This window comes from Phyllostomus hastatus, unplaced genomic scaffold, assembly GCF_019186645.2.
Source record: "Phyllostomus hastatus isolate PE091 unplaced genomic scaffold, TTU_PhHast_1.1 phas_contig_58, whole genome shotgun sequence".
Classification (NCBI taxonomy): Eukaryota; Metazoa; Chordata; class Mammalia; order Chiroptera; family Phyllostomidae; genus Phyllostomus; species Phyllostomus hastatus.
This window is the reverse complement of record NW_025333916.1, coordinates 30,125,900-30,138,907: the sequence shown is the minus strand read 5'-3', so window position 1 is coordinate 30,138,907 and position 13,008 is coordinate 30,125,900. Positions and strand designations below refer to the sequence as shown.

Here is a 13,008-nt window from a genome sequence, read left to right as displayed (position 1 = left end):
TTCAATTCTCATTTAAAAACCTATTCTGGAATTGCTCTTGTTTTCATCATTTGATGCCAGGATTATGTGGGCTATATTTAAATAATCTCCCTATTCTCAAACATGGGTGATAATAAGTCTCTTAAGTTTGTATAAGTGTGGTTGCCTCCATGTATACGGATATTTAGGCAGGTATTTCAGTTGCTTCTAAATGTCTTAGAAATAAACAAAACATACATTTTAAATATAATTAATTATGTTAAAAATGTCCTTGAAAGTTCATTATAAATCAAAGCAAAAAAATAATTCGAGGCAAAAGTCTAGGTTTTCATCATGTATTTTAACCAAGATATATATGTTGATTTTGGCTTTAGAATCTGAAAAGTTTACAGAGTTAAGAGTGTCTGGGAGGAAATCTATAAGGAAATCTTCAACCTAATAAATAGATAACAGATCCTAAATTCTGAGTACTCTGAGTAATTTTGTGCCTATTTTGGAGGGTGCCCCTTTTCAGAGTCTCAAGGGACGTATGACCCCCCCACAGCAAAGAAAGGTAAGGGACCAGATATGAAAATGAGGCCAAAGACTCAAGGTCAAACAGCTAATTAGTAGCAGAGCTGGGATTAAAACAAGTCTCTTTCCCAGGTCAGTTCTCATTTCATTATACTGACAGTCCTCAGATGCAGATTTTGATTCTGAAACAGACATTAAGCCACTGTGTACATAATTGCTACTTAATTAGCACTCTTTTACATTTGAAGCCATTTGGATTTACATTTCTTGTTTAAAATGAACAGTAGACAAATTGGCATAGAGTTCTCATTTTACATTATTAAATTTTTTTAATCCTAAGGTTTGGTAACTATTATTATTATTATTATTATTATTATTATTATTATTATTAATAGACAGCTTTATTTAAGTTATTTGATATTAAAAAGACAAATTGTGGTTAGAGTCCTGGCTCAAGACGTGTATTTCTTTTTTATTTTTTCCATATGTTACCATCATCACATCCAACAGAAATGCTCTCCTAGGCTAAAATGGAACATATCTGTTCATTTAACATTATAAACACTGCTTTCAGAAGAAATGAATATTATAAAACCAAGTTGTTATTTAATGCAGTGTTTATTATTAGTGGCACGTTTGTGAGATTTTGAAAAATTCACACTTAGACAGGGTTATTATCATCAGTAAGAGTTTCTCACTGCTCCTTTACATACACTTCCTGGTTAGGGCACATATATCATGTCTTGCAGTTTCTTACACTAGAGCAACTTAGTAGAGTGTTCAGATTTCATTTAAGTGCTCAACTGAATAAAATGTTTATGTTTTTATTCATTTTTTCATCCACTTAATAAATACTGAGCATGTATCATATACCAGGCACTGTTCCAGGTACTTCTCAGTGCTGTTAGGACCTGAGCAGTCTTTTTTTTAATAGGGCAGCAGAGGCCATCTCTCTCTGTGTATTGTGGGATAAACTCTCGTACAGGATTTGCATGTTAGACTTGCAAAGAGGTATTTGAGCCTTGCCATTCATGTTTTGAGGATTTGGAGGTAAAATATCATAAACACCTTTCTTTGAACTTTATGGGGAAATAATATGTGGTAATCTGGTGAATCAAATATTAAGTTATTTTTAGTTAACTGAATGCCAGGTGACCTTCTAACTGTAATTGTGTAAATGGCAACATTGTGTGTTTTCTTTTGGATTGCATTTTAAGAAAATTGACTTCCTACAACAATTAATACTGGGTTCTTTAACTGTAAATGGAGGACATTGATGATGAGGTATCTCCAGCTTTTAAACCACACATGTCCAGGTGGGCTTAAACTCCTGGAGAAAAGTCACAAAAGCCTCCTGTCATTTGACTCATGATGATTTGTGATTTCTAAACTCTCAGTTGAGCTTTTCATTCTGTTTAGCAACCCTGCTACTCATCTTGAACTGCATTTTCTTTAGCTGTTCTAGACCTTTTACCTTTTTCTACCATCCTTTAAACTTCTAATAAATAAAGTTCAACAGGAGTCCCTTTACTGTATGAGTTCTTTGAGTTCTGTATGTACCATTCTGATGTTCATTCAAAATTTCCAAAAGGGTGGTGCTAGGTGCAACTTAATCCAAACTTACATGACCTTAAGAGACTTCCCACTCTTAGATGAGTATCTGTTAACATACATAGAACACAGTTTGGGAAATGCGGCCTGTACTGTTTCTCTTATTTACTTCTGAATCCAACTCTGATCTGACTTCTTAGCTATCAGTTGCCCAGTAATCCAACCAGACTTCTCAGAACTGGAACCCTTGTGCTATTCATGGATGCTTCCCTGGAGACTTGTTCATTGCCTTTTACCAAGTTAGAGGATTAGGGAAGTGGTTGTTGGGTAGTATAAGCTCATGTTTATAATACTTAGTGGATGGTAAGGGAATGAATACAGCCTTTTTTGAATAGTGAAGCAGACAAAATGATCCGATTCATTTGTTTCATTTCATTTATAATGGACTTTCTTTTATGTTTCCATGTTATTCTAGATATTACACATTTTGCATGTACCTGTACCTATATTTATCTGAGATTTTTAACTTAGATTTAGGACACAGCAAAAGGATATCAAGCCTTAAGAATCTCAGTTATAGATAGATGGTTAAAGATTATGTTGATAGAAATTAAATATTTACCTTTTATATTGAATTTGAAAGCTATGAAAAATTTTTTCCACATGCCAGTGACAGACACATGACTGCAACTGCAGCAGCCTTTATCCTTTTTCTGTTCCCTTCCCTGAGCCATAGCTTCCAAGTGATTGAAATGACCATTTCTTCAACTTTGTAGCATCTGTGGCAGGTCAGAGGTCTTGTGTGAGTCAGTGTGGTAACTACCATTCTTTATCTTGCCGTGGGTAGCTCTCCATTACTGCTGCATACTGCCATAATTTTTTAGAAATCATCTAATACAATCTATTCCCCTTACTTAATACAGGGGAAAAGAAGAAACAGGAAATAGATAGTAATGGTGAAATCAGAACAGGTTGCCCAGTCTCTCTCTGCCTTGCCTTACTTTGAGTGCTATACTTCCTCTCTTTCTCTGGAGTGTGGCTGGAGCCTTAAGGAGGCCTGAGCATGCATAGGTTAAGGAGAGCCTGGAAATGTCCTTTTGCCAGAGTAGGTCGGGCAGGTTAGTAGTGCAGTGACCACATTAATGACATCAGTGCTTGCACTTGGTGTATGGTTATTGCCAAGCTCTCAGAACGTGTGCTGAACATCATTTATGTGGTAAGGTCTTCACTCAAGATTTGAGCACTGCACTTTTTTCTTTAAGCAATTTGTATTCATTGTAGAAATTTTAGGGGGAAAAAAAAAACAAAACACTTCCCCACACCAACCAAAATAAGGGGAAAAAAAAGTCACCTGTAATCACACTGCTCCAAAGTATGGGTGGGGAATGTCTTACTAAGTTTCATCCGTATTTTGAACAGATCACTTATCTCTGCTTCTCTTTTCTCACCATTATTTACGGGGGGTGGGGGGGATGTGCCACATAACCAAGGTATATGTCTATCTCACTGACCTTAAAGACACACAGCAGGAAGGATTTGCTTCTCAGCTGGATGTCACAGACAAGAGATAATGATACCTACAGCCCTACAGCTAGCGTTCCTTGGCATCCTCGGCATTCTTCTAGGAGAGCAGCAATTCTGACTTCACTCTGCCTGTCAGGCCATAAATTACTGAAAACGAAAAACTGGGGGCATTTCTCTTTCCACAAGAACTGCAAGTTTCCTTGATGGCACATCCAACTTTCAATTAGTCTCCTGCTCAGCAACAAGATGGACTTAGGCTGTAAAAATAATTCTACATACCTTGTCATGGAAGGCAAACGTTAGGGATAAAAAAGGTGTTTTACATTTTAGTAGCAAGATCATCAAAGTGAGGAGTGAAAAATTGTTGCTTATTGAAACTAGAAGTTATTTTGAGACAAAATTAAGTCTTCTAAGACCCTGTCTTTTCTGTTTTGAATCAAATCACATTTTAGGAATGTGCTATGTAAATTAGGAACAAATGAAAAAGTGATAGTAGTTCCATTAATTTGGGAGTATGAATATATTAGAATATAATGATAGCAACAAGAAACCCTTGTCCATTATTGTAATAGAAATGCTAGCATGCTCTCGGGAGTTTGGCATCTCTAACGGCGTGTGTACTCATGCTAACAGGGTAGGGTTTTAGTGCACTTGTTGGAAACGCCAAACTTCCAAGAGCATATGGTATTTCTTTCTTTTCTTTTTAAGATTATTTAATTATTTATTTTTAGAGAGGGGAAGAAACATAAGTGTGTGGTTGCCTCTCCCGTGCCCCCTACTGAGGACCTGGCCCACAGTCCAGGCATGTGCCCTGACTGGGAATCAAACCTGCAACTCTTTGGTTTGCAGGTCAACACTCAGTCCACTGAGCCACACCAGCCAGGGCATTTATTACACAGTAATGATGATAGCATGCATTCCATAAAAGAAGTTCTTGTGGTTTACATACATTGTATTCTAATCCTAGGGGCCGTCCTGCAAGATAGGTATTATTAATTCCTTTTTATAGATACTGAAATTGAGGCTGAGTTACTTGCCTACGGTCATTGAACTGAGATGCGTGTTGGAGTTAGAAGGAAAGCCGATCTTGTTTTAATTCTAAAATGCAACCTCCTTGTATTATCCTACATATTCTGTTGCCTCTGACTTTCTTATAGGATATACTTCGCCTACGGCAAAAAAGAGTGTTACTAAAATTGTTGCCAATATATTTATTTTTTTATTAATTGAGTCATTTTGAATACACAAAAAATCCTCAATGAGGAATCCTATGGGGCTCATAAACTAATCTCTTTGTAAATACTTTCTGATTAATCATTTTTAAATATTTTAATTTAGATTTTTAATGAAGGTTTTACTTAGTAATATATTTTTGTTACTATAAAATTTTTTAAAATTTTATTTTAATCATTGTTCAAGTACATTTTTCTGTCCTTTACTCCCATTCCAGCCCACCCAGTCATTTTTTTTTCTTAATGCTCAGACCAGTTTAACTTACCATTCCTAACTTTCTGCAATGGGAAAGGGAGCATTTAGGTTATATAACATAAGCTAGAAATTGTATATATTCTTTCTATCACAAGTTATATAGTCTTTACTATTCTATTTACTGTGGTTAGTTGAGAATATTTTGACTGGAAAAACCTTGTTAAGGCTGTAATACTAATCCCTAGGTCAGTGGTCCCTGGACCAGCAGCCACAGTATCACTTGGGATGATGGCACAGGGCCCAGCAATCTGTTGTAACAATCTCTCCCGGTGCTTCTGATGATGCACAGTCCAGTCTGAGAAGAGCAAGTCGGTATGTTCCACATACCAAGAACATAAAAGGGGTTTGTATGTATGTTCTTCCATGTAACAAGTGCTTCTTGAGTGTTTCCTCCAGGACAGTCCTCTGTGACAATGATGCTACAGACCTCTGCCATCTCCTATGGTGTCACAGTCCTTTGCTTCCAGCTTAACTCATGAGAGAGGATTGGACTCATAGACATGGTTTTTAGTTAATTTTAACGTATCCTGGGCTTGAAGCCAAAACATTGAGTCACTTGTGACTCCGACAGTGCAGGGCAGCATTGCTTGGAAGAAGCCATGAGTTCCTTCATTTGACATAGTTTACAAGAGCCTGACCTGTTATTCCAAGGGCTGTGCTGGATCCTTGGGTTACAGAAATAAAAGGTACCTTTCCTTCAAGGGTCCTAAAAATTAGCAGTGTTTACTAAAGTGTCTAGATTTGTTCATTTGCCTTATCCTTTAAAATCATTTATATGTTGTTGTGGAAAGATTTATTCGTACAGATTTATCATTTGGATTTTAGAAAACCCATGTTCCTTCCAGTTCTTCAGAGGCCTACTTAATCCAGAGGTGTTCTACCCCCTCTCCTAGAACACCTGTAAAAAGGGGAGAGTGATGCCCACTTTGCAGAATTAAGTCTGTTAAAGCTTGGGAATGGGGTAAGGCTTTAGGAATCCATTAGGGCCAGAATGTGGGGGCTCCTATTGAGGGGTCAGGCTAGAACTCTAGAGTATGAGTGGCAGAATTTGACTACTGAGGTTTGCGTTCTCCCTTCCCAGTCTGAACATACTTTTCTCCTTATCTCTTGGTTCTGGTGAACAGAATTAAGTCTCCAGAGTTTCTCCTTCACCTAAACCAAAACCAAACAGCCAAGCATTTCTGAAGGTTGTTTTGCTGTAAGCAACAACAAGAAATAAACTGATAAAAGGGATTTTTTTCTACTCCCTCCCATCCCCAAATGAGACCTGGGCTCTGGGAAGTAAGACAAAGGTGTGTAGAGGTGCTGCTGAGAGTTGGTGTTTGGTCACCACAGGGCTCTAATAAACTTAATCTGCACTTCAGAAGTTAGGGACCCAGGTGAAAGGCCAAGGCAGGGAGGGAAGAAAGAGAGCAAGTACTGAAGGGGCAGCATTGGGGCTATCCAGACACCAGAGCGGGTGGAGGCACATTGGTCTGTCCTTTTGAAAAGAACAGAGGACTGGGAACTACTTTGCTTGTATTAGAAAATGTTGGCATCATAGAAAGTGGAATAATGTGGAATTTAAAAGATTGGGCAAATAATTTAATTTCTTAAGCAACTTTTCAGCTTTTATAGCTGTTAAAGTAACTCAAATTCTTCCTAACTTGTTTATTACTTCCCTGTCTGCTCCCTCAAAATCTGAAATTGGACAGCGGTTGTTTCCCTCAGTTCTAGAAAATTACTTGATGGCAATGGTAGTAGTGGTGGGGAACCCTTAGTACTTTAGAATTTGGGATGAAATGAAGTGATATGATTAAAAACAAAATCTAGCACATGCCATTTAAACTTTAGTGCTCCTTCTAGGTGTTCATTGCAGATAGCGAAATTAGTGGATAAATGTCTTTTTTCAGAAATAATTTTAAGTAACCATCTAATACCATTCATATCTAACAGTAACTCTGATCATACAGATCCTCATATGAAATGGTGCAAGAATCTACATTAACGAGAACAAAACCAATACTGAGTAGAATGCCGCTGGGAACTCTCAGTCGGGCCCATCCAGTGCATGCTCCGTAAATTTTTATGTTGTTTATATGGTGTGCTGTGGTTTACAGTCTGGTCTTTGCATTAATTTGCGTTGTCTTTCTCTCAAATATTAATGAAGTGTAGGAGAAGAATGCCTGATTCTATTCCAAACAGGCATTTTTAAGGTAGACTTAAAGCTTTTCCTTTAAAAAATAATTTTCTGAAAGACAGAAACCACTTCATTAATGATTGCCAGCAAAATCTCCTAATGTCTTTCTATAAGCTGTTTAAGCTTTGTATTAGAAATTAAGGCTAGAGGATTTAATTAACCAGCTCACAGGATGCAGTCTCTTTAATTTAGGATTTCCTTTTGAGAAAATTATGTAGTTGGGAAGGGAATATCATATTTTAGACAAGTTGGTTTTTGAGTTGAGTTTATCGCCTCCATCTTGGACCCTTAACATGTCAGTACTGCGAATTAAGCACAATTTTAATTAAAACAGTTCTTTTAAATTAATGATTGCAGCACAATGAATTGGATTTTGTGTGCTGTAGTTCTCAGAGTTAGGAAAAGTAAAAGTTACGTTTTGGAGGATCAATGATTAACTCATCTGTTTTAGCAGGGACACAGATCAGGTAGTAGTTACTGTACATTTAGCCATTATAGTGGGTTTAGTTTACCAATGAATATACTTTGTTACGAGAGTGTTAATATTAACACTTTTGCATTTTTTAGACTTAGCTTTAAAAAAAAAAAAAAACAAAAAAAACCTCTCAACCCTTGCCACCCTTTCAGCCATAACATTACATTGCCTTAGTTTCTGCCTTTAATTTCCCTCGGGGTTCTTTTTATTTAGGAAAAGGGTAAGATATATATTTGTGTAGGTACTACACCAGTGCTTCTGTTAAATTCTTTTTCAACAAAGAATATGTTACTTGAGTGCCTCATGCACAGGACGCATATTTTCCTGAAAGGAATGTGTCCTGAAAGCAGTAGTTTTTACTGTATATTTATTTTATGTCTACCAGTTTATTTTAATCCTAAACATTTTCTTATGCTTTGAGTTTGTAACCATTTTTCAGTTAACTGAGCACATATACATATATGCACAAAATGACCAACTTTAGAAATTCTTTATGTATTTTAAAAACAATATCCAGTCTGATACAGGTCTCTTTAAAATGCAGCTAAAATTTAAGCTTGGATATGGAAAATCAGCTTTCAAGGAAAGCTTATTTCAAAATATCAGTGAAGAAACAAATATTTGCTTTCCAGAAACCTTAATTAATTCTCATTAATGTAGATGATTTGAGCATGTGCTGCGTGTGAGAAATTTGCCCCTTCAGCGTTTCTTTGCTGAGTCTTATTAACTCCTGACCTACTGTAAGATCCAAGTGCAAATAATGTCATTTCAAAGGTGATTCAGCAAGGTGCAGCTATTTCTTCCCTTTCTTAGCAGTGCATTATAAATAGCAGTTCTTCATCTTTCTGATCTCACTTTTTTTGTAGTAGGGTTTTTTTTGTTTTTTAAAGATTTTATTTATTTTTAGAGAGGGGAAGGGAAGGAGAAAGAGAGGGAGAGAAACATCAATGTGTGGTTGCCTCTCACATGCCCCAAACTAGGGGACCTGGCCTGCAACCCAGGCATGTGCCCTGACTGGGAATAGAACGGGTGACCCATTGGTTCACAGGCTCAATCCACTGAGCTATACCAGCCAGGGCTGATCTCACTCTTAATTATTGAGGACCCCACAGTCCTTTTGCTTACTAAATGTACACTCATGAGAGAGAGTTTAAAAGGTCAATAATGTCTAGGTATAATTGTGAAAAACAAGTTTGATCTTGTAGACACCCTGAAAGGGTCTCAGGGATCTTTGGGTGTCCCTGGACCACACTTTGAGAATCTTACATTTTAGCACTTTAGAAATAACAAATGGTTACTAAAAAAAAAAAAAAGTCTCTTACATTTTCTGGTTTACCTGTGTATGAAAGTAACACTTCAAACAAATTAACTATTTCTGTGTTGGCAGAACTTACTCTGAAAATTGGGAAAGAGCTGTAGTGAACAGAGGTGTAACTGACAAACGTCTTTCGGTTTTACAGCAAACACCAGTTATCCTTTCCGTGCCACACTTCTCCCTGCAGACGTTCTCTGTGGTCACACTTATTTCCCAAGTCACCTCACGAGTGAGACCCTCTTCCCCACAATTCCAGTAGCATAGAAAAATAAAGTGCTATGGATAAAGGGAATTTACCCAATACCCCTCCCCTGCTTCTCCAGCTGGGAAGGGAAGGAAAGCGAAATAAAATTTAATGAGCACTTTTACTATGTGCCAGGTGCTTTACATATGTTATTTTATTTTAATCCCAGAACAACCCTAAGAGGTATTTCTAGCCACATTTTGCACACAAATAGAGCAAGACTCGGAGATGTGAAATAATAGTATGTCCAGAACACTCAGTATTTTACGTGACAGAACCTGAACCCAGTCAAAGTCTATTACCAGAGCCTGTCTGGTGTTGTGCCTTGGTGTCTTTCATTTTTCTTGAGTTCCCACAGATTGATAATGTGAATATAAAGTTTTATTGGGCTCTGTGGTGACATGGTGAAATAATTTGTGCTCACAGGATTAACTATCTTTGACATTATATTTTGTAAAGTCAAATAATTATTTTATAAGAAAAGGTTTAGATAATTTCTTCAGTTCTTTGAAAATAGTTAATTATCCATGTTTTATCATAGAGTGGAAGATTGCCTCTTTTTATGTCCTCACTTCTGTCATATACAACACCTAACTATCCCAGAGGAGATTTTGCCTAAAACAGCTGATCATCATTGTTTGTCAGAATGCCAGAAAGACTAAATCCTTGCTCAGGAACATTATGATGTTTCAAGTCACCTGGTACCAAGGAGATAAGACTAGGTGGTGATGGAGAGTAGGGTGTAGGGGAAAGATGTCTTCCAGCCCTTTAGGGGTTGTTGAAGGAGAAATATTCTCCTTGGTTCTCCTGTGTGTGCTCTGGTATGAGTTGGGACCCACAGAGAGTGAATTCGTGGAATTTCAAAAAGTTTCTCAAATTGCAGAAGCCAAAATACATGATTATACCATCCTGAAGTGAGGCTTAATGGAATTACTATATACTGACTCAATATTTCATAGTCTTAAAAAGTAACATACCAGCTGTCCTTTAAGTCTGTATGTATTTTTCCTATATTTAAAATAAAGCTTTCATCTCTAGCAACATCAGTTACCCCATCCTAAAAGTAAGGGGGACACGTCCCCCTTCAAAAAAAAAAAAAACACAAATAGGTCTAAGTTTTAAATCCCTGTCACAAAGCTAGTCAAATTAGAGATGCAGCTGACCTAGGGGTAAAGCATTTGCTATGAAAAAGGCTAGCAGTATAGGAGAAGAGCCATTGTGATAGCTGACAATGAAGAAGAGTAACAAAAAGGCCTACATAGAGATTACTGCCACCTGTAGTTGTCTGTTACAGGGAGCACTGCTTCACTCACTTGGTTACCACCCTCAATCAGGGGTGTCAAACTCATTTGCACTGGGGCTGCATCAGCCTTGTGGTTGCTTTCAAAGGGCCAAATGTAGAGCTCCTTGCCCCTAGTTAAGAAGTAGTTACATTTATACAGTCCTAAAATTACATTTGGCCCTTGAAGGCAACCATGAGGCTGATGTGGCCCCTGGTAAAAATGAGTTTGACACTGCTGCCCTAAATGGTCAGCTAAGTAGGGCAGCAGGGTAGAACATACAACACAGAAATATTTCTAAAAAATGGTTGGAATCCTTAAAGGAGCTTGGGTACATGAAAGATAATCTAGAATTACTTGGAAAATGAATATTAATGAAACTCCTTAATGTTTGATGATATCAGATTAATGAAGTGTTACTCTGTAAGACATGTATATGTTTATTTGTGTCCTCATATATTTCTTAAACTGTTTGGCAGTCAAAATATTTTATAGTTTGCTTTGCTCTTTAAGAAATTTTACGATGGTAGTAAATGCTTAATGTAATGAAATTGGATAATAAATTGTATGTAGTATCAAATTCAGTATACTTCCTTCTTTCTTGTACAGATCACATGAATGAAGAAATAATTTTTGCAGAACATTTTGAGGACTTCATCAGTTTTCCTAAGGGCCTCTTTTTTGGTAGTTAAATAGGTACTGAAAGTACCTATTATGTTATAGCCTTAATGACTGTTTAAATACTAACTAGTTGAACTCTTGGATCCTCAATTGTCTTGGCTTTGCCTTTGTGTGGTCGGGGAAGTTCTCCAATGTCACTTTCATGGAGAGGCAAAGATGTTGACTTGGCAATCAAGAAGAGACATGATAGTGTTAACCTGAGAGAGATCAGTTTTATAAATGGGCAGTTTATAATAACTGTTTTCCTACAGTAATAACTGGTTTCATTGTACACATATATATGTGACAGGTAGAAAACAGATTGAAATGTACAGTATATGTCCTTGGGAATTTTCTGGACTCTTTTATGATCCATTGATTTTTTTTTTGTCTTAATCTGTGCTTATCCCATGTATTTTTAGTTATTGTAGATGTACAGTACATCTGGTACATAGTAAGACAAGACTGCCCTTATTCTTAATTTTTTAAATTTTCTTGGGTATTTACTTTTTAGTGACTTTTCCTCATACATTTGAAATTTTTTATATATTTGCTATATATCTTTTCTTTAATTGTGGTTTTTCAAAAAACCTTCTTGACTAAAGGAACTAAAGGAGACTGGAATATTCATTCTGAAACTCTGGAGGAAAACCTAAGGCCTAAGCCCTGGGTTGCCCAGTTCTTTAGAGCATTGTCCTGATATGCAGAGGTTGCATGTTTGATACCCAGTTAAGAGGACACATACAAGAATCATCCAATGAATGCATAAATAAGTAGAACAACAAATTGATGTTTCTCTCTTACTCTTTCTCTCTTCCTCTCTCTAAAATCAATAAATAAAAAAATAAAAAATACTAGAGTTTTAAAAAAAGAAGGAAGAAAAGCAGAGGTTTTCTATCATATTACAATTCTCAAAATTTCTCATTGTAAAGAAACACTAGTAACTTGTTCTTAGGGAATACTTTTAAAATTGATTAATTTGGTAACAATTATTATAGCACTTTTCCCACAAAATGTTAATATGAATTATCAAGATCAAATTATATTACTGTGAAAGATCTTTCATAAGTTGAATAGTGTTTCTTCCAACTCTCTAGCCTGATTACCCTCCTTCGAAGAAGAAGACAATAGGTGGGGTTCAGATGCCCCCCATTTGAACCCCAGGTGTCATCTAGCCATTATTTCCATCCCATATTTCTGCAGCTTCGCAGAGTTCCCACATGGTTTGAAGGTCCTTTGTGAATGAAGGGGAATCTGAAGAAACAGTGGTGAACTTGATGAACTTTATTCAAGTAGTGTATGTAGTGGAAGGCTGAGAGCAAGCCAAAGGCTTGTAGCTTCAGGTTTCTGTCAGGCACTGGAAATTTTTAGGTAATGTGTCCTGAAGGTTCCCAAACAGATCCCCTTAAAGTGTATCCATGGGCTCTGAAATTGGCTTTCAGGGAGGGAAGCTGGAACTGAAATTGAAGTGGGTGTGCCCCAAAATGCAGGATAACCTTCCAGGTACATTTAGGGAAGAGCTGTGAGGAGGATTTGTCCCCTGGCCCAAGAGGCCAGGACTGACTGGTGACGGTGGTGGTAGAAGGCAGTTTTTTGTTGGCTGTGTGCTGTAGCTCGTGCTTTCCGAAGAATTGTTGTCTGTGTGGGGTGAGTGTGTCATCTTTGGACCGTTATTAGCAGTGCCCACAAGGCCATCAGTCAGGGAGATTGTGTAGGATCCCTGTGTGGTTCTCAGTTGAAGCTGTGAGGCCTCTAAGGCCAATTGTCACTTGGTGATTTTTGTGTGCCCGTGCATGTGAA

General features: G+C 37.2%; 1 protein-coding gene across 1 annotated transcript in view; it reads left to right on the top strand.

Annotated features, from left to right (window-relative positions):
- Positions 1 to 13,008, top strand: part of ZSWIM6 (zinc finger SWIM-type containing 6) — a 185,861-nt gene that overhangs the window by 103,587 nt on the left and 69,266 nt on the right. The gene's annotated exons all lie outside the window — the stretch shown is intronic.